The sequence below is a fragment of the Harmonia axyridis genome, chromosome 6, assembly GCF_914767665.1.
Source record: "Harmonia axyridis chromosome 6, icHarAxyr1.1, whole genome shotgun sequence".
Lineage (NCBI taxonomy): Eukaryota > Metazoa > Arthropoda > Insecta > Coleoptera > Coccinellidae > Harmonia > Harmonia axyridis.
The window spans coordinates 2,580,293-2,603,624 of record NC_059506.1 but is presented as its reverse complement, the minus strand read 5'-3'; the positions used below and the strand labels follow the sequence as shown (position 1 = coordinate 2,603,624).

The following is a 23,332-nucleotide window of genomic DNA, read 5'->3' as shown; positions in this document are numbered from 1 at the left end:
ATTGAATGACACGTTTGGTGACCGCCTAATTTCACGTTTTGGAGCCGTGAATTGACCTCCAAGATCTTGTGATTTAACACCGCTAGACTACTTTCAGTGGGGCTATGTAAAATCATTGGTTTATGAGGATAAGCCACAAACCCTTGACCATTTGGAAGACAACATTCGCCGTGTTTTTGCCGATATACGGTCACAAATGTTGAAAAAAGTCATCGAAAATTGGACGTCCAGATTGGACTACATCCGAGCCAGCCGTGGCGGTCATATGCCAGAGCTCATATTTAAAATGTAATGCCACAAGATTATCTTGCGGATAAATACAATTCATGTCAATCGAATAATACATCGTTGTTTTATTGCAATTTAAAGTTCTATAGCTCTAAAAAAAACACCCTTTATAACTGAATCCGAATATATCTGATGTCTTTCTTCTTCTTCTTTTTATACCTTCTCATTTTAAGACTAATGTCTTGTTATTTTCATTCATCCAGACTCCTGAGATTTAGATTTTCAACTCTCATACTCCTAAGTAATTATATCGCATAGTTTGGTCAACAGGTTTGTCACTGACGGCTAGTTTGCATCTAATAGCTTCTTTTGAGAATGATGACCATCGATTCAGTGTTTTCTAATGATATTATCATTTTGTATTTTTCAGCAGTTGTTTCGAATCGGTATACGAGTAGTAATCCCTTTCTAACCTGTCACTAGCTAATTCGAAATGGCCAAAACGCCCAAAGTAGAGAAAAAAGCTGAAAAAGCTTCTGCTGAAGAAAAAACAGCAGTAGTAAAAATAGAAGAATCAAGAAGAGGCATGGTAGATTATAAGCTAAAGACATCTTTACTGATTACAAACGTAAGGAGGAATCAACACGAAAATACTGCTCTCCTTAAAATAGAAGGAACTTCAGCTAAGTTGGTTTTATGTTGGTAAAAAATGCGTTTATGTGTACAAAGCCTGTGTTCCCGGTAAACCCAAATGTGTGAAATCTAAGGGCCATATGGGGAAAAGTAACTAGGCCCCATGGAACAAGTGAAGCAGTAAGAGCTAAATTTAATAGAAATCTGCCTGCCAAAGCTATGGGACATCGCATCAGGACTATGTTGTATGCATCATCAATCTAGAGATGCTGTATTCATCATCAATCTAAATGGTTATTACTTAACATGAAACTTAATCGTTTTAGATCATCTTCGCTCTCGGCCATCAATATAGCATCGTCCACATAGCATCTGATGTAAAATAATATCAAATATGTTTTTCAAGATGTTTATTATAACGAAACTCAGTGAGCTGAAATGGGGGAAAATGGGAAAATTATAATCATACGTCATCAGAGATAACAATTGGTTACTATTGATATAATTCACATATTATATGTGATTTGTTTGTTACTTATCACAATAATCTATCAATGGGGTTCTACGATATTTTTCTCCGAATGGCTCGAAATGGATGACAGCATCTCGAAGACAAAAGAATCCTTGAAAATGTCTGCATCTTTGGTACCTCATAAAACTTTCCATGTAGAAATGAGAAGTCCAGTTGGTGGAAGCAAACTATGAATGGATCTTTCGATATTTAACCCCGAATGGACTAGTTTAGTGATGTTGATAATACTATATTCGACACGATAGAATTAAAATATAGAGCAAAACTGATAAATCAGTGAAAAAATTTTGAAAATCCATCAATAAATGACTGAGAAATAGATTATTTAAATTTACGTATTTTAGCGCGGAACAACTTTGGTCTGTGACGTCACGGCTCTTGCCTGTGATCGCTACACCATAAATTATGTTTAAATACTTAGCCGCGCCAAGGCTCTCGCGCCGTTTGTAGTTGTACAGTGTACAGTGTAGTTTTAACTCGAGTTTTGTTTTTATGTCACCATAATGGAAGAAAGCTTCGTGAAAGGACAAAGTGACAATTTGCCTAAAATAGATATATTCGCAGTGATGGAGTTTTTTTCTTCAAATCCATCTTATGTCAGTGCAGAAATAAAAGGAGTTAAACTTTTCAAGTAAGTATCTACTTTTGAGTTTGCTTCATCATGGTTCAACTTATAACGATGATTCATTTAAAAAACGTTCCATAAACATTTTGTAGTTGAGTACTGGTTGTTGAAGTCTATCAATGGCAAAACATATTTATGTGAGAAGTTAAAGTAAAAAGAGAAAAAAGTAATTTATATGTATGCATATAGTAAGTTATTTCAGCCATCGTGTAACGAACAAAACACGACACGAACGGCACAAGTGATTGTACACCAATGAATTCGTAAGCACTCTGCGAATACCAGTCGTCTAGTGTGTGACGTCACGACACTTACACGTACTATGAAATTAGTCTTCCAAACGCAACTTCAAAGTCCCATAACTTTTTCATTTCTAGAGATATTTCAATGATTCGTCCACATTTTTGTTTCATTTTACTTAAATTTTTAGAATTGATCCTTAACAAAAAAATGAAAACTAGTCCATTCTTGAAAAGACTATATTTTTTAATGAATGTTGCATTCGAACTTTGATGCTATCATCCAATTCGAGCCCCTCTGAGGAACATGTCTTAGCATTCCTTTGTCACATTTTCGTGATTTGTTAAAAATAAATCCCATGTAAATGATCAGTTGTGATCACAATTATCTCATGATATGATAATGATTTTCGTATTTTCCCCTATTACAGCTCATTTTGGAACACATAGTTGATATTATTGGACATCAGATGTTATATTCGAATTTAGTTATTATGGTGTCTCTTCAAAGATATTCATATTATGTCGTTTCTCGAAAATGTGAACTATTCAAGCTTTATCATGTTGAAAGTATGGAAAATCTTAGAATGTGTATTCCATTTCATAGCCAGTATGAAGTAGTGTATGAAAAATTATTGATACCTAATATAACAAAGGGAGACCATTTCTCAGTTGGGTTCTGCGTGCCGAACAAATAAAGACCCACGCACCGCATCAAAGGGAAACTGTCTTTGGGTGAATCCACTCGAATCTTTTATATTATGTTGTAGAACTCTTGATGCTGATCAAATGTCTTCATTGCATCACCGCTCAGAATTCAACCGTTTCAATTATATAGGGTTCTAAAAATAAATATTTCAAATGGCCATTGTAGAGAAAATTTTTTAAAATATAAATCGAATCGATTGTTCATACAGTTGATTAAAGTATCGGGTGCCCCAAATTCTATGTCTAGTGAGAGAATTCTTTTGGTGAAAACCGCAACCTAGACTGTTTTCAAGCTATAAGAGAAAATTGGAAATTCTCTCTTGCTTATTCTCCAAAAATGAAAATGACCGAATGCAGTTTTTCAAAGAAAATACGCTGGAATGCGAAATTATCCGGTCATTTTGATGCACGAGTGTAATTCGGGGGAATATTTCCCGAATAAACTGTTACATTTCTTGTCAAACTGATATAGAATGGAATTGCCATAGATTCGAGCTGTGTAAGATGCATAGAAACTATGCATCTATGAACAGAACAATTACCGCAGTGCTGTTTCGCTTCCTACAATGCAATTATTGCTGTAATTTTCGATAATTGTTCTCCATATACATAGAATTTTTGACAGGAGGGAAATATTCGCTGTAATTTTCGATAATTGTTCTAAATATACATAGAATTTTTGACAGGAGGGAAATATTCGCTGTAATTTACGATAATTGTTCTCCATATACATAGAATTTTCGACAGGAGGGAAATTTTCGCTGTAATTTTAGATAATTGTTCTCCATATACATAGAATTTTTGACAGGAGGAAAATTTTCGCTGTAATTTTCGATAATTGTTCTCCATATACATAGAATTTTTGACAGGAATGAAATATTCGATATAATTACTTCGAAGAAATTATTAGTTAAGGACTCCTTTTTTGATCCACTGTATATAAAAGAATAGTATAAAAAAGAATAATTCGACTCATTTTCAATCTTAAACCAAGGGAGTCCTGTAGACCCGTATTTATCAATTATAGAATTCTAACTGTACCTTGCATATACATCTTGAAATCCCTGCTATATTTACATACAAATTTTAATTCAATGTTAAAATGTTCTGAATATCTTACCGGACATAAAGAAACTCTTTGTTTTCCTAGGAATCGTTCAAATAAGCAGTCTCCGTCATACAGCGGAGCTAAACTTTTCTATCATCTGCCTCTTAGGCTGAAGGTTTTGGAACACAGGAGTTTCAGAAAACATGTGAAATCACTCCTAGCATATGCTTTTATAACAGGAATGAATATTTGAGTTCAGTTATTGTCTGTCAGTTATTTTTAGCATCCTATATAACCTAAATGGTTGAATATGAATGGTGGTGCAATGAGGACATTTGATCAGCCAAATGTGCGAATAGTTATTTATAATACAAGTGCAGAAGGCATTGGTATTCTGCCACGAGTTCAAAATTCAAAAACGAGCCACGAAGTGGCGAGTTTTGGAATGAACGAGTGGTAGAATGAGCCTTCTGTATTATTATACATTATTTTCTCTAATTCATTGCGTTTTCATTAAAATTAATGAAATATTTCCATAAATATAATTTAGTGATTTTTGCATTGAAAAATGTTGGTTGGCAGAACTGATTTCTTTAAGGCAATTTCATGAATTGACAGATAAAGCCGTAGCGGAAAGTTCGGAGTGCCAACATAGAATAATAAAATATAACCATGAAAACTGTGCGTTTCTGACATATTCTCGCACGATTTTGTTCTACAAGATGTGGAAGAATGAACGGAATAACCACAGAATTAGAGAATAGTTATTTATAATACAAGTGCAGAAGGCATTGATATTCTTCCACGAGTTCAAAATTCAAAAACGAGCCACGAAGTGGCGAGTTTTGGAATGAACGAGTGGTAGAATGAGCTTTCTGTACGAGTATTATACATTATTTTCTCTAATTCATTGCATTTTCATTGAAATTAATGAAATATTTCCATAAATATATTTTAGTGATTTTTGCATTGAAAAATGTTGGTTGGCAGAACTGATTTCTTTAGGGCAAATTGATGAATTGACAGATAAAGCAGTGGCGGAGAGTTCGGAGTACCAACATAGAATAATAAAATATAACCATGAAAACTGTGCGTTTCTGATATATTCTCGCAAGATTTTGTTCTACAAGATGTGGAAGAATGAACGGAATAACCACAGAATTAGAGAAAAGCCATTTCCCTAACTAAATGTGCGGGGTCCTTTCTGCGAAAACTTCGAGCTGTGCTATAAATTATTGTTGGCAATGACATGGGAGTATATTGAATCGATAAGTACTCTTATATCTGAGAGCAGCAGACCCTAGCAAAATAATCGTCTGGATATATTGGCAGTGAGTTCATTGAGAACGAGTAGTATATTGATTGACCGATAGGGGTTACGTAAGGTGTTATATTTAGTGTCCAGTACCAATAATCGTGGCGCGATTGTGTGAGCTTAAAAGCGAAGAGGGCGATCGATTTTATTGTTTTCTTGAAGCTGAAGATTGATATGGAATTTTTATTGGCAGTATGGGTTGCTGATGCTTTCGCGAATTTTCAGTAACGTGATTCATAAGAGGCCAATGTGAAATACGAGGTGATTTATTGGCTCACCGAAAAACTTTGGCATATGAGTGATTATGCAATTTCAACTAAAACTCATTATAGAAACATATGTTTGATTTTGAGTATTAAAGGAAAAAGTTGTGTCAAAAGTTTAATTTTTCGATTTATGTGTGTTTTTTTTTCAAACAAAAAATTATGCTTAGAAACAAGCTTAAATAAACTTGTCAGATAATTGTCAGTAGGCATAGAGTAATAAACATAGATAGAGAAAGAATAAACAATTTTTTCATGTTCCCTACATGGTTAGATTACGTTGTCGGATTGTGATATATTTTCAAATCCATAATTTTACTATAACATTATGAATGTATAGGTATTATATTGAATGAAATATATTTATTTGAGGGATTCCCAATTAAATATGCAAATTTGAATATTTGCAATCCTATATTTTTCCTAATTGTCGAATTTATAATAAACAGAATATTTATTATTTTCTGTATCTACCTGCTGAAATCCAAGGTTTGGCAACTTTTGCTCTCCTAGTGTCATCCGTTGTTTCACATCGTTTGGCGCGCTCGAAGTTTGTTTTCTGAATTTCTGATATACACTGCGCAAAAAAATTAACGCACATTCTGAAAATCTCAATTTTAATGAAAGTTAACTCTAAATTGACTTTATAACTTATTTTTTATGTTCTCTCGGGAAGGTTTTGGATGAAACAAGACACATTGAATGGAAGAAAATTTCAGGATTTCACCGAATCTTATGTAAAAGAAGAGAAATAAACAATTTTCAAAATACTGGAATGCTGATAAGTGATTTAATACTTGGTATTTCCACCCCTTGCTTAACGCTCGGCAACTACGGTTCATACTCAAAATGAGTGATCTTAAAATGTTATGATCTAATCCTTCCCAGATTTCTCTGAGTTGGATTCCTAAGTCATTAAGAGTAGCTGGATGATTTTCTGAACTTCTCAGCCTTCTATTGAGGTTGTCCCAAACCTGCTCAATCGGATTGAGATCTAGACTTCTTGCTGGCCATTCCATTCGAAAGACTTCAACCTCTTCAAGGTACTCCTGAACGATGCCACTAACGTATGGGACAAATGACACTACATGCTCTCCAAGAATGTTCCTTATATACCTATCAGCATTCATAGCTCCATTATAAACGACCACTAGGTCTGTGCGAGCAGTCAAAGATATTCCACCCCATACCATAATCGATCCTCCCCCGAAACCAGTTGTATTCAGGAAATTGGACTGAGCATATCTTTCATGAGGAAGTCTGTATACAAGGGAACGTCGATCACAATGGTAGAGGCAGAATCTAGACTCATCTGTGAAGAGAACTCTCTCCCAATCAGCCTCTTCCAAATGGATATGCTCTCTCGCAAAATCCAAACGCGCCCTTCGATGGGCTGGAGTAGGAGATGGGCCTCTTGCCGCGACACGAGGTCTTAAATCATATTCTCTTAGGCGATTTCTTGTTGTCTGAGTGCTAATTTGAACCCCATGAGTTTGCTCAAGCTGATTTTGAAGGAGGCGAGCGGTTGCAAACTGTTGTCTCAACGAAGAAACTCTCAAGTAACGTTCTTGAATGGCAGTTGTTATCCGTGGTCTACCCTGTCCTGGTCTTCGGACATTCATACCTGTCTCCCTGAATCGCTGCGACATTCTGGACGCACTTGTATGGGAAACTCCAAACCTTTCTGCAATTCTTGTGTATGTCCACCCTTCTTCTCGCAAAACTACCGCTTGGGCACATTCCTCTTGGGTCGAATTGCGTCTTTCGCGTTGCATAGCGATCGAGTGTAGGAAATCAAACGAAAGAAAAACTATTGATCACTAGAATTGATTTCAGAATGGAGCCAATACATTCAAAATCTGAAAATCTCATCTTTTTTTATTCCTGCTGGGAAAAAACATCTGTATTGAAGAAAAACGTTGAAAGTGGATAACATATGCATGTATAATTCTGATAAAAATAATTATCATTGAGAACACCTTCAGTTGTAGAATAAATTTGAGGTTTCCATAATGTGCGTTAATTTTTTTACGCAGTGTAGTTAGGTATTTATTTCAATATATGTATTTTGAGTTAATATAAAACGTCTATTCACTATGTGACATAAGAAGTGTGTTCTTTGTGGAGAAACTCGCGAATTGAGTGGAATATCGTATCGCGAATATCGTTCTCATTTCCGCGCGCCTTATGTCAAATTTGATATTTCAAGTTGAGGACAAAATCTGCTTACTGAAAATGACATATACTCCCTGTGTCAATGTTTATTACTCTGAGGAATAATCCATACCCGAAATTTTAGCTTTCAAAAATCAATCAATTGCTCGAAAACCGCTAGACATAAGAAACAAGAAGTCAATATACAAATAATCGAGATGTTTCGGAAATCAAACGAAAGTAATAATATACCGGGTGTTGTATTTGAAATAACAAAGTTGTTAGTATTTTTTATAAGCGGCCAAAGCGCATTGCTAAAAATATTTTAGATCGATATAGCAGTGGTTTCTATCCAAGAAACCAAATTTTCAATAAAATTCAAATAAAATACTGCGTAAAAGTACTAAGGGTACCATCGACCGTGGCCCATCCTGTATATCACAATCCATTATCAAATATTCGGAGTGGTAAAGGGTGTTTTTAAAGCTATAGAACTTTAAATTGCAATAAAACAACGATGAATTATTCGATTGACATGAATTTGATTTATCCGCAAGATAATCTTGTGGCATTACATTTCAAATATGACTTCTGGCATATGACTACCACGGCTGGTTCTGATGTATTCCAATCTGGACGTCCAATTTTCGATGACTTTTTCCAACATTTGTGGCCGTATATCGGTAATAACACGGCGAATGTTGTCTTCCAAATGGTCAAGGGTTTGTGGCTTATCCGCATAGACCAATGACTTTACATAGCCCCACAGAAAGTAGTCTAGCGGTGTTAAATCACAAGATCTTGGAGGCCAATTCACAGGTCCAAAACGTGAAATCAGGCGGTCACCAAACGTGTCTTTCAATAAATCGATTGTGGCACGAGCTGTGTGACATGTTGCGCCGTCTTGTTGGAACCACAGCTCCTGGACATCATGGTTGTTCAATTCAGGAATGAAAAAGTTAGTAATCATGGCTCTATACCGATCACCATTGACTGTAACTTTCTGGCCATCATCATTTTTGAAGAAGTACGGACCAATGATTCCACCAGCCCATAAAGCGCACCAAACAGTCAGTTTTTCTGGATGTAACGGTGTTTCGACATACACTTGAGAATTAGCTTCACTCCAAATGCGGCAGTTTTTTTTATTGACGTAGTCATTCAACCAGAAGTGCGCTTCATCGCTAAACAAAATAAAATGGACGTAGTGCGCGATACGTATTCCGCACAGAACCATTATTTTCGAAATAAAATTGCACTATTTGCAAACGTTGTTCAGGCGTGATCTACTCCCGATGAATTGCCAAACCAAACTGAGAATAAATCACTTGACAGCTGTTCAATCGGTCGCCATCTTGAACAGTAATGCCAACTTAAAGTTATATACCTCGAAAAAAAACACCCGTTACAAATGTGTTCTTCCTTAATTTTACCCCTAAAAATCAATGAATTATTTTATAGAGAAAACAGGTTTCTTTCGAAGACATCTATTTTCTGCACTTTGTCATTTCACTACATTCGAGATCGATGGATAAAACTTCAAACTGAAAGCGTTCACGGCCCTCTTCTTACTTGACAATCCGAATCATGTTTCAATAGAAATTTAGTGGAAAATTAAAGGCTCTTGAAATAAATCATTCTAGCCTGTCCTGATATTTTCTCACAATCATCCTCCTCACTGAACACTTTTAGAACGCTCAATTTGTTTACAACCTGCGAAACAGCGAAAACAATATAAATGAATATCGATGGAAAATACTCATGACTAAGCAGCAATGACCACCTAATGATATAACCATTGGCATAGATTCTACACAGCAAATTGAGGTTGAAAATCAAAGTATCGAAACATCAAAACATTCATCCGATTTTGACAGCCATACGATGAACGTGCTCGTTACACTGAAAATACAGACATTATTTTTAGTGACCTCGAAAGTTGTTGCCAATAATATGATTGTGCTTTTACTCGCATCACTTTAGAACAATTAATTTAATTTTTTTTCTCTTAATGTTTGGACGCCGGCCAAAGTATTCTGATAGGAAACAATGTGTTGGATTATACATGCCAGAACATTGACCTCTTTTCCGCAGTTTCTGCGATTTCTCATTTTTTATATCCGTTAAACTTCATATCAAACGTTTTCCTCAATTCATCGTGAATAGTTTCTTTTGAACGTGAGATATTCATCTAATAAGAATATTCGAATGGCTACATTATTCTCTGGTTTATAATGTTTGGGTAGCAGTTTCTGGAATCCTTCAAAACAATGTAAATACGTAGCATATAAAAAACCCTGTGCCCCTCGTTTATCGAAAAAATTCCTTCGTTGTGATGAAAATATCCTCCTGAAAGTTTGGCAAGAACACAATGATTATTGTTGAGGGTTTTCCAATAAGAAGTTTCATTTTGAACAGCCTGCTATCTGGACAGCTATCACTTTGGGATTTGTCATCTTTTGACATTTGACTAGTAAAAACGACGTCATTACTGACAAAGAAACGATACATATTACTGTTGTAACCCGTAGTGTGGACGAAAACCGAAGTTTGTTGAGTTGAATCTTATTTTTTTCGGTTCCCCCCCTCGCGGACCTTATAAATATAAAAATGTATCCTGAAAAATCGAAAAATATGCGTGGGCAATCACAAGGGTGAAAGATTGGATATGAACTAGAATGGTTGAAGACAGGTTGAATGTATTGGCATCCATCCATAGAACCATTTGCAGCAGTATTAAAGTTGAAAGATACGATAGTCAAAAAAATACTAGACTAGAAGTTGTTATTAAATTTTTAATATTTTATCATAGATATTAACAATAGATTTTTCATTTGTTTATGTTTTATGTATGTATTTGATTTGATTTTTATAAATTTGATTTCATTTCAATTATGTCTTAATTTGATAGGTGTACTAAAAAGGAATTCATTATTTGTTCAATAGATGGCTTTAGTTATCTGTAACTTGTTGTACAAGTCCGATCGGGTTGCACTATATGGCGTAAAAAGATGAGATTTCGCACTACAAAAACATTCTGACAGTTTTGTGAAGAGTTGACTCAGTTAAGTTCGAGCGCGCCACAATGATGGACACTAGCAAAAAGAAAATACATTATATTTTATAGTTTTTCTTAGATAAAGATTCAGGCAGCTGAAAATGTAAATAGTATTTATAAATATATATATATATATATATATTTTTTTAATATCGATAAAAGCATGGATATTGTCGAGTCCTGTTTCGATTGCTCAAGAGCTTAAGAGTCCACAATAAACCGTTTGGAACACTATTTGCATGATGCTGATCTCAAGAAGATGCTAGATGTATGGATATCACATGAGCTAACCAAAAAACCGCATGGACCGAATTTCCACTGCGAATCACTGGAGAATCGCAACAAAATCGCACTATTTTCGAAACTCTTGGTACCTGGTGAAGAAAAGTGGATCATTTATGACAACGTCAAGCAAAAACGGTTGTGGTCGAAACGCGGTGAGCCTTCGGAAACGGCCAAGAAAATTTTGCTGTGTGTTTAGTGAGATTGGCAGGGAATTATCTACCAAGAGCTGTTCACCTAAAGCTAAAGCACAACTGTGTTAACTATGGTAATATAAGCCTTGTTCTTCATGCAATAATAATGGTTTTTTTTTACTACACCTTATACTTTCTTGCGCCTGGGTTTCCTTATGAAATAAATTCACATATATTTATGGAATATGTGAAATTTTTCCTTGTTTTTGTCCTACAACAATTTTGGAAACTGAATATGATATGATTTACTAAAATCCATCTTCCTATAAAAAAAACACTTGACCCAGTAGGAACCAACAAAAATTTCCGCTATTTTGCTAACCTATATGAGCCGTGACTTTCTATGGCCCCCCCTTCAAATATTGTCTGGATCCGCCCCTGTTATCTACTCTTAGCTTTCGCCCATTCACCTATGAATATTACTTTTTTCGCTTTTCCATAGCCTCTTGATTTTTTGTGTATTAACTTTCTTGTCTTTATCTCTAGCGATTTTCTAGTAATTGATTGATTTATTTCTATAATTGTGCAAAACATAGCTTCAATTAAACATTTATCACTACATCACTTTGGTATTTGGAATCCTAGAAAACTCAAATTTTGGGTATGGATTACCGATATCCAGTGTATTATTTACGTGTAATAAAAATTGTACCTTATAATGCAAGGTTGTTCAAAATCACAGACTTCAACGAGACATCGTAAAATTATGAAAAATTCGAGTTTTTTCAAATGGAATGATTAACTATCACAATACAAGATTCAAAGGGCGGTAAGGCATGCAAAGCTTCGAAAACTGAATGGTATTGAAAACATGTATTCCGCTGAAAATATTTGGCATTTAACAGTTATTAGTTTCGAATGCAAAATCGTAGGAATTTTGGAGATTTTTATTGCAGAGAATGTTGATAAACGCAGCGGAGCGGACTAACCTCATGTTGTTCTTAAGAATCAAAACTTTTTAATTTTGAAACATGAAAAGGCGGCCACAAACTGGGCTCAATTGCCTCCCCTCGAAAAGAAGCGCCTGAAACAGTCACTTCACTGTTTCACCCCTAACGTCGGCCCTGCACCTGTATATTATTTTATTATGTATTATTTCATGTCGATTCATCATAAGTGATTTTGAACAGTATATTCATATAATTTTAAATAATATCACAGCAAATATTGAAGAGATGTTAGATTAGAATAGATTGATTCTGATGAAACGGTTTTTTTTTGTTATATTTACATTTATAGTAAATCGAATCGATCTGTCAATAGGAATCCAAAAAAAAGTGGTCGTAATCATCAGTGAAAAGCGTCATTTCCATTTCGTCCATTGATTTCCCTTTAATTCAAGCACATGAACAGGAAATTATTCACGTAACGTCCTTCGGCTTTGGTAATACACCCCCAAACATCCCTCGTTAAAAAATTCATCATTCTAGCGGGAAACGTTGCTGTTTTCATACATCGAGAATAATCTACATAAAACCGATGCTCTCAATCTTTCTGGTCCAATTTGAATTTCAGATATTCACGTAACGTTCCCATGCATATCTCCTCCTATATATACAGCCCGTATAAGTGAATACGAATATCTTTGTACAGACAGGATATGTTTTTGTCATAAAGGGTTGAATTATTATCTACCTCTTTCGATCATCAACCGTTTTCAGGGGAGATCAATTCTATGTGAGGTGGTTTCGAAAGAAAATTAGAGAAAAGGCACAAACGTGGATGTTAGAGATTTTGCTCACTTCGTCATAGGACCATTTATAATGGAGTATAATATTATTAATTGTTGAATGTATACGGTAGTATACATAAAACGCACTTCTATCGGAGTTTGGTAAAGTTCAAATAATTCACAGCTAATTTAATCCTGAGTGAAACAATTAGGAATCACTGCAAATTATTTTGAAAATATCGAAAATATGTCACATTTTGTTGAAATTATGTGAATCAATGGTTCGTGATATTTGAACGATTTTTTATTTTTTTTTATTGGATTCCCGAAATGTTTTCAAGTCTTCTGCGAATCACTCTGAAGGTAGTCCGAAAGATACTGCAATTTTTTGAAAATGACCTTTAAAAAGTGCCCATTTATTCAAATGCCCTGAATTTTCAGGCTCTTGAATATTCTAGTGTGTTATCTCAATTTTTTGTTGAGAAATGTTGTGCCTAAAATGAATAGTTCTCAAAATGCTTCGAATTTCATGTTTTGTACGGGGTCTGGCGCAGTGTACGGGTTGGGCAAATTTCGATGTTTTAATAATAATAATAATAATAATATTTATTTGGTGCTAGTTACAACTTACATTTCATGTTGTATTTCACAGGTCAAAACACAAATATACATAGAGTCATATATAACTATAATATGTGAAATATTTCAACATTCAAAATCATCCGACAGAAACTCAGCCACACTGAAGAACGCTTTTCTCTTCAGATATTTCCGAATTATATTTTTGAAAACTGGTGATGGCTTGTCTCTCACATGCCCAGGCATTAAATTGAACATTTTGTAGGCCATACATTCTACGCTCCGCCCTGTCTTCTCTAAACGATGTGATTCAGGTCTTATGTCATCCTTTTTCCTAGTATTGTAAGAATGAAAAACACTATTTTTTAATTTACTGTCATGGTTTTCATGTGCATATATTAAGCATTCATAAATGTACAACGATGGGAAAGTCATCACATTCAGTGCAATGAATGCCCTCCTACAGTCTTCCCTGTAGCCCAATCCTGCAACCAACATAATGGCTCTTCTCTGTATTCTAAATACTCTCTCACAACTAGAGCCATTTCCCCATAACACAACACAATATCTCATATGTGTTTCTATCAGTGAGTGATATACAGTTTTCAAAATCCTCACTGAAACAGAGTCAACCAAATTACGCAGCAAAAATGTGTTCTTTACTAATTTTTTAACAACTGCTTCGATATGTGTGCTCCAAGTTAGGGTTGGGTCCAAATGAACTCCCAGAAACTTTAATGAGGTGCCCCTAATTGCATGATCCGAATGCCTCAAAGTGAAGAGCATTTTTTCGGTCTTATCAATGTTACATTTGAAACCACTCCACTGCCATCATTTCCACCTTCAATGCCAACTCCTCCGTATGATGGATATCACGACCTCCCACCGTAAAACTGGAGTCATCCGCCCATAGTATGTGTTCATAAGACCCAAGGAAATGTGAGGGATCATTAATAAACACTATAAAGAAAAAAGGTCCCAGAGTCGACTCCTGAGGCACTCCTGCTCAACCTAGCTCTCCCGAGACCACTGCCCACCAGTGAACACTTCTCAAAATAACTACGAATTAGTCTTAATGCAGCATTATCAAGTCCATATTTAGACAACTTTTTCAATAGGACCGAGGATGACACCAGGTCAAACGCCCTGCTGAGATCCAGAAATGTAGAGAAAGAAAATTTACCATCCTCAAAACATTTCAAGGTATACTTCACAAAACGTATTATGGCATCGCAGGTCTTTCTATTCTTTCTGAATCCATATTGGTTGTTAAAGAGTAAATTGTTAGTTTCAAAGTAATGCACAAGCTGATTATAGATAACCTTTTCAAATATCTTTGAAAAAACAGGCAGCAATGATATCGGACGGTAATTTTCAGTGGATTACTCATTTCCTTTCTTATACAATGGTACAATTTTAGCCACCTTAAGGGAATTGGGAAGTGTCCGACCTAATACATTTGTTAATTAGGTTAGTCAGTGGTGAAACAATAATATTAATATTTCTTCTTAACAGGGTAGCAAAGAGCTACAATGCACTAGCATGTCTACAACTACAATGACTACAACTTTCAAATTAATGGAGATAGACAAAATCTGATACCCCATTCTCGTTTTATTTTTTTTAGGCACTTACATGAATAGTATTCATTATTTGCCACCTTATTTTGTTTTCAAGTTATAAGCGAGAATTGGAAATATGTATACAGGTTTGGAAAATTCACTCGGAACCATGGGATTTAGCGTAAAAATCTCCAAGTCGCTCTGGCTCTAATGGAACAGTGGAAGAATCGAAACATGAGTGCGAGGTCATATCAAATAAACCGTACACATGTTTCGATTCTTCAACTGTTCTATTGGAGCCAGAGCGACTTGGAAATTTGTACGCTAAATCCCATGGTTCCGAGTGAATTTTCCAAACCTGTATATATATGTTTAGGTGATAATTGGGGCGTTGCATACTAACTTACTCTGTATGGTTATGTACATAATATATAGTGTAAAATGTACAGTGTTTTTTTTTTTCATTACAATTGTTTTGGTTCTTTGTAACATCAGTTTGTAAGTTCAATACGATGAGTGGCCTTTTTTTGTTGTAATATGTATAAAATTACAAATCTCCCTTTATAGATAAAATTGAAATTTTCCATTTCAAAAAAGTGCGCAAAAGTATAATCACAAGAGTATTCTGAATTAGTGGATGCCTAACAGCGGAGAAATTACTTATCTTTCTAACTGAGAAAATGAAATATGAAAAATGGCCCCTTAATTAGTGCTATTTCAAAGACGATCCGAATGAAAAATATCAAGGTACATAGAGAAGCTGTAATTTGTAAATGCATAGAAAATCTTATTCAGTATTCATGTCTGCATCGTGAAAAATGTCAGCGTCCATAAAATAGATTCTTTCCATCTTTCCTCTCAGCATACCATCAATTAGTGGAAGTCCATAAATATTCCCATTTCCCGATTTTTAAGTTTTCATATTTCCAATCTGTCTGTCCATCAAAGGAACGTAGTCGTCGATTATGAATCGTGCTGCTCCAGTTCGCACGATAAGATCGTAAAAAAATCTTTCAACGAAGTGAAACACATTCATTCGATCGATTTTTTATATCAATTTGATATCCTGATTTCAAATAACGTATTCATTTTTACCTTGGAGCTCAAATTTTTAAGATATACAATTTTAGAGGAATTATAAGTCAAATTCTATCAACTCAAATTCGTAAGTGTAGTAAAGAAGTAACGGGTGTTTTTTTCGAGGTATATAACTTTAAGTTGGCATCACTGTTCGACCGATTCAACAGCTGACAAGTGATTTATTCTCAGTTTGGTTTGGCAATTCATGATGAATAGACTCACGCCTGAACAACTCTTGCTAATAGTGCAATTTTTTTTCGAAAATAATGGTTCTGTGCGAAATACGTATCGCGCACTACGTCCGTTTCATTTTGTTTAGCGATGAAGCGCACTTCTGGTTGAATGGCTACGTCAACAAACAAAACTGCCGCATTTGGAGTGAATCTAATCTTCAAGTGTATGTCGAAACACCGTTACATCCAGAAAAAACTGACATTCGTCCGTACTTCTTCAAAAACGATGATGGCCAGAACGTTACAGTCAATGGTGATCGGCATAGAGCCATGATTACTAACTTTTTCATTCCTGAAATGAACAACCATGATGTCTAGGAGCTGTGGTTCCAAAAAGACGGCGCAACATGTCACACAGCTCGTGCCACAATCGATTTATTGGAATACACATTTGGTGACCACCTAATTTCACGTTTTGGACCTGTGTATGAGCCTCCAAGATCTTGTGATTTAACACCGCTAGATTAACTTCTGTGGGGCTATGTAAAGTCATTGGTCTATGCGGATAAGCCACAAACCCTTGACCATTTGGAAGACAACATTCGCTGTGTTATTGCCGATATACGGCCACAAATGTTGGAAAAAGTTATCGCAAATTGGACGTCCAGATTGGACTACATCCGAGCCAGCCGTGGCGGTCATATGGCAGAAATCATATTTAAAATGTAATGCCACAAGATTATCTTGCGAATAAATGAAATTCATGTCAATCGAATAATCCATCGTTGTTTTATTGCAATTTAAAGATCTATAGCTCTAAAAAAACACCATTTACCTAAATATAACTCCCTAACAATTTCACTCAAGAGCGAACTTAACTGTGAACTACGATGTACCCTGGTCCTACCTTCAAGTGTCTTGCACATTTTTTTCGGGAATTATCTTCATCATTGAGTTGAACCTATTCGTTGGAGACCAATCTCGGCCTAAAATTCGAAAATAACTGAGATTTAACCAAAATGATAGCCCTCTGTTCATCTGGATCAAGCGTGCAAGAACGTTAATCATTAAATATTAATTATATTATTCAATATTCAATGGGATATTGTTATGAACATCATCAGCGGTAAACAATAAGTTCAATACACCTTTCATTTGCGACGTATATGTTTGATTATTTCGAAATCGATGAACTCTATTAGTTCATATTGTTCTTTGCATTTCATAGAATGGTGCATTCTACTTTTCCGAAAAACTTAATCAAGTTATCAAAATAAAAAGTTCTAAAAACTGGAGATGTACTCGAAATCGATTGTCGTGATAGATACTAGAAAGAGCATCATCAAATGGGATTGACTCGATATTTCAAAACTGTTTTTGATGACAATTGATCCAACCGATAAGTCGACAATTATAGAAAATAATACGAAACTCATGATCTTATCTTTACAAATAGAAATATCTACTTATGTTTTATACGTCAACCTCTGCACTAATTACTGATCCTTTTGGATAAAACTGGTACAAAACTTCTTCCTTCCACGATAGCCATAAAATATCGCTTTTTTATTATCATTTACTTGCATTTCGCATTCAAAAAAAAATATTCTGCTATGCCCAAAAACCTTGTAGTGAATAATAATAATACTCTTTCAAGAATTCAAAAACGAGTCACGAAGTGGCGAGTTTTGAACGAGTGTCACTATAATGCTTCTGTCAAGTATTATACATTATTTTCTCTGATTAACTGAATTGTCATTGAAATTAATGCAATAATATTTCCATAAATATCGTTCAGTGTTTTTTCCATTCAGAAATGTTGGATGACAGAGCTATTTTTTGTATCACAAATTTGATAGATAATAGAGTACCAGCACAAAATAAAGAAATATAACCTTGCAATCAGTGTGAAACTGAGATATTCCCGCTCACTCCGGAATTACGAACATTAGATTAAAATACTATACTTTCTCCACAACTGTTGAAGACAAATGAAAAGAATAAGTTTTTTTGGTTCAGAAACAACAATAGACACTCAAAAACATATCTCCAATGTCAAAACATATTTTATAATAATACTTCCATTTCATATATCTAATACATATATCCTCCGATTTAGTAAACTTTCGGTTATTTTATGAGCAGATTCAATAATTTCAGTTGGAATATTTTGAAATTCCAGCTCTAAATCGTTGATGAATCCATTTTTGTTCCCTTGAATGCTGAATACTGAATCATATAATTCAAAAATGAATAATAAGACGTTTCAAAAACTACAATTAATATAACAATCTATTTGGATCACAGATAGATTTTATTCTCTATGCTATATATGTAGTTTCGTATAATATTCATTCCATAACAAGTGATGAAATGAAATTCAGTCAACATGCCTAGAAAACCAGGTGGTGTAAAATTATTATAAGATATCAAGTAATGGAATACTAACATATTTTCATGAAATTCGAAATAAAAAGAGCTATATTTCATAGCAGTGGTGGAGAAATATTATTAAGGCACCTGAGTGCTGACACACGTCTGTTCTATATCGTAGACTACGTCGAACCTTTCCTGGAAAAAATAATAATAAAAAAAATAACATTTCCCATGTCCTCGAATCTTCAATCTCACAATATAAACAATAATTGAGGCAAATTTATGAAATTCCTCGTTGTTTCTCTACATTTCTACTGATATCATGTTCGTATATCTTTATTTTAATCGGTATTGGAAATTCTATTCACATTCTTCTCGCAATATTTTTTCGAAAGTAATGTTTTCGATAATTAGATGGACGAGATCATAACAAAACTCTGCCATTACCTGAAACTGTTGAAGAAAGAAGAACATTATCAAGATATAAACAATACAAATTTTGAATTAAGTCTTATCATTTTCTTTTTCCATATAAACCATTCAATGAATATTCATTGGCGAAATTCGAACCCTGAATCATTCATTACGAAATCCGTAAAGTTCAAGAATCATTTTCTCGAGCCATGATTATCAATGGGATGAAGCAAAATTTTGTTAAAGCCAATTTTGTAGCATCTGAGAAACGCTCTGGTGGACAAACATATTTTTTCAATCGATTGTTGTTCTACACATTCCAAAACGTAAGCTGCGAAAGATTTTGAGAGTGTTGAAATGTTTTTCCATCGAACAATTTCTAATGTTTTCATTGGGAATAATGCAACAAAATTGAAGATATTTCGGAACAATGTACATTTTGCAATTGATTTTCTTTTAACTCAATCCACTTTGTTTTCAGGTATGTACCAGCGTTAAGGAAAAGGAATCCTACCTTTCGGATGGCAAGGCAAGTGATTTTTTTTCTTTCACTCCTATTATGAAATCCTCATTCGAAAAGTCCTAGTTTGAAAGTTCCACTGAAATAACACCATATAAAGAGCTAAGAACCTGGATCAAAACATGCTTCAAATGAAAGTTTCATAGTCCTCAGAAAGACAAGACATGAAGACGCGAATGCGGACGCTCAATGTGACCTTGTAGTTTTATTTCAAGGTCATTTCAAAGTTGAGTAGTTTTTCAAATGAGGAATATACAATTTTCTTTGTTTTGTGTTTCTCATTTTTACCATGAAATGAATCGTTGGGGAAATATGTAAAATAAGTGTTTGACGGTTATGATGAAAATCTACTACACACAATCTACTAAGCCTATTTGAAGAAGTGGGTACTCATGGGGACAATTAGCAAAGCAAAAATAAATTTTACAATTGAAATATGCAAACCAAAATAGAATGATTAGCTCTTTTCATATATTTTGATGTTCAAAAGTTTCTCCATTATTACCAATGCACAATTCTTACCTCTGTCCAAAGCTTCAGAAGGTTGATAAAAGCATCAACTAACGAAAAAAAATATACTGAGGAGAAATGAATGAATACGAAAAAAAATCTAGAGAAAATCTAAAATACCATAATTTGGCATGCATTTTATTATCGCGGTGTCAACATATGTGTATGGTTGGAAAAAAAGTTAAAAAGCGAACCATTTGCGTATATAAAACAAGAAATAAATTATTTTATGAGGAATGAGTATTTTATCATTACCAGCTTGAACATGAAACACTTCATATATCCACAGAAAAATGCTTCATTTGTTCAAAAAATTTACTTCACTTTGAGTTGACCTTGAAACCAGACTCCAAGGTCACATTGAATGTCTGCGTTCGATGTTCCCCTCAAGACTAAGAATCTTTCATTTGAAAGATTTTGGTCAAGGCTCCTCCCAAGGAGTTATTTCAGTGGATCATTTAAAGTGGGTGACCCTGTATTTCAGTAGGGGACAAAAATTTTACTTAGATTGCTTCTCTATTTCTATATAGGTATAGTGGAAACTTTCAGTATAAATTTTATATCGTTCAATATCCGTCAATTTTATGTCATCTGTTATGATAGTGTAAAAGTGCAGAGAAAATAGATTTAGCCGAAGTATTTCATAAATCATAAATCATCGACACAGAAAAGCGTCAGAGGCAACCCTAGACATATTGAAATTACCAAGTAAATGAGACCGAAAAACACATCTATCAAGATGAGGTGAAAATGTATTCTCTTCAGGAGTTTTCAGCTTTTTATAATTACGATTTTTGAATATTCGAAATATTTGAGTTTTTAGCGAACACATCATCTGGTGTTTTTTCGTTATGATATTCAATTAAACATATTCACGTTTTCAAACAGGAAAAAGTGAGAGTTCTACGCTTTCCATTAGAAAACATCTAAACTATCTCGTCTTAACGATCAACAGATGGATCAGACTGAAATACAGCAATTGTCCCCTGAACAGTAAAATCCGATTATCTGGGATATATTCTTGAGAGTTGGGAGCTTATATGGCAACTTTCTACGAAAAGTTCTGTTGTAATGGATTTCGAAAGCTGAGTCGAGGATTTGTTACTTCAATCTTATCAACGACATTTGAACGACTAGAAACTTATTAGGAATTTCTGCTTCTCTTCTTGTCATCGAAGAATAATCTTCATGCATGGATAATCAAGAAAGAGTTAATTCGATGAAAATATTGGTAAGAAACAAAGCTATATCATAGCTCAAAATAGTAAGGAATATTCACATTCACATATCGTAAAATATTAGAACCAATTCATTATGTCATGAAGTGTTTTCATCACTATTTGTGAGTTTTCAGAGAGAAGGTAAGTGTGTGGATCATTATTGCTATTCCTTGCAGACACTCAGTATTGTCTATAGAATGGAATCCTACATATCAAATTCCTCATGCTGTAAGCATGCCTACGGAGTACTGGTATTGCTTGAAGCTAATCCCATCTGATCTCAGCAGTAGTAGATTTGACATTTCATTTATAGAAATCAATAAAATTTATTCAATAATCAACGGGGAACAGCTGTTTTGGTGTCGGGGTTTTTTGAGCTGATTCCATATCAATTTGATGTCTTGAATTCAAATAACGTATTCATTTTTACCTAGGAGCTCAAATTTGTAAGATATACAATTTTAGAGAAATATAAGTTACATTATTTCAACTCAAATCCGTAAGTGTAGTAAACAAAAGTAGATACGAAATTTTTTTTTTCACAAAATGCAATTTTATGTCGTACTTACAAACAAAATAAGACTTTGAAGAAATCAAATAGTCACTCAACACTTCGAAAGCTTCTTTTCCGCGGCATTTTTGAATGTTTTTTTATACAGTCCCCTTTAAACTCCATCAGCAGTAATCAGCTATCATGTACAGGGTGGGCAAATGAGCGAGGTAAGGAGCTATATCTCAGGGTCCACTCATCGTAGAGACTTGCGGTAAAAAATTTTACCACAAAAGTGTAAAAGAGAACACACTGGAAATTATTTTGAAGTTCATACATCTACCGCTAGGGGGTGTAATAGCTACCGTCGAGTAGAAAAATGAATTTTACTCGAAAATGTTTCATATGAAGTCGAAGAAGAAATATCATCACTGTAATCCTTGGAAAATTTTCTATCTTTTTGAATTGTCACTTTCGATTTTACGACATCAAATAAGGGTAGGTGAAAGGTAGAAATCTGACTGATTGAAACGCCTGTAACTTCAGGAGTTCATTGTTTTGTTCATTTTACTCCGAAATTTCAAATGTAATTATTATTATTATTATTATTACAAGGTAAAGAGTTGAGGCCAAGCCTATAAACTCACAAAAATTGAAATATATGAAAAAATACACCGAAACCAAAAAAAAATTCATTACAAAAGAAAAAGCAATTCACAGCTCCACAAGTAGCACTCACTCGCGACGAAACCAGGTGTCATAGTTGTTTTTAAAAGAGTTCACAGAAACTGAGTTCACCACCGATGAAGGTAAAGAGTTCCAAACGGTAAACACGCGGTTTGTGATGAAGAACTGTCTTTGGGATGTCTTGAAACTTTCCTTCCTCAGCTTGAAAGCGTGACCTCGCAGACGGTCGTCCAGGTTCAACTTGAAGAGACCACTGAGGTCAACTCCAAAAAAGTTGTGAAGAGCACGAAAAGTAATGATGAGATCACCACGCAGCCTCCTGTCATCAAACGTGGACAGATTCATGATGGACAGTCTTTCACCATAACTGGGACGTAAGATGCCGTAGGGCAAACGAGTTGCCCGACGCTGGACGCTCTCCAACAATGCCGAGTCTCTACTCAATGAAGGACTCCACACAGGGCCAGCAAACTCCAGTATGGGTCTCACGTAGAGTTTGTAAAGGATAGCACAGGTGGAGGGATCACATCTACCAAAAGCTTTCTGAACCATAAATAAAGTTCTTTTGGCCTTGTTTACCGCCTGAAGAATGTGGTCGGACCAGCTTAGATTCTCTGACACAATTACACCAAGGTCAGCATGACTACTACAAGTAGCGATGGGGTTGTTGTTTATATAGTACTGACGACGGGGATTGCGAGCACCCAAGTGCAGAACAACACACTTCTCGTAGTTCAGAGGCAACCTCCACTCCTGGCACCAATGGTTCA

The 23,332-nt window shown here is 34.8% G+C and overlaps 1 protein-coding gene and 1 pseudogene across 1 annotated transcript in view; both read left to right on the top strand.

Annotated features, from left to right (window-relative positions):
• The window catches only part of LOC123682573, a 386,250-nt gene that overhangs the window by 113,542 nt on the left and 249,376 nt on the right, over window positions 1-23,332 (top strand). The gene's annotated exons all lie outside the window — the stretch shown is intronic.
• Window positions 695-1,135, top strand: LOC123682583 (annotated as a pseudogene).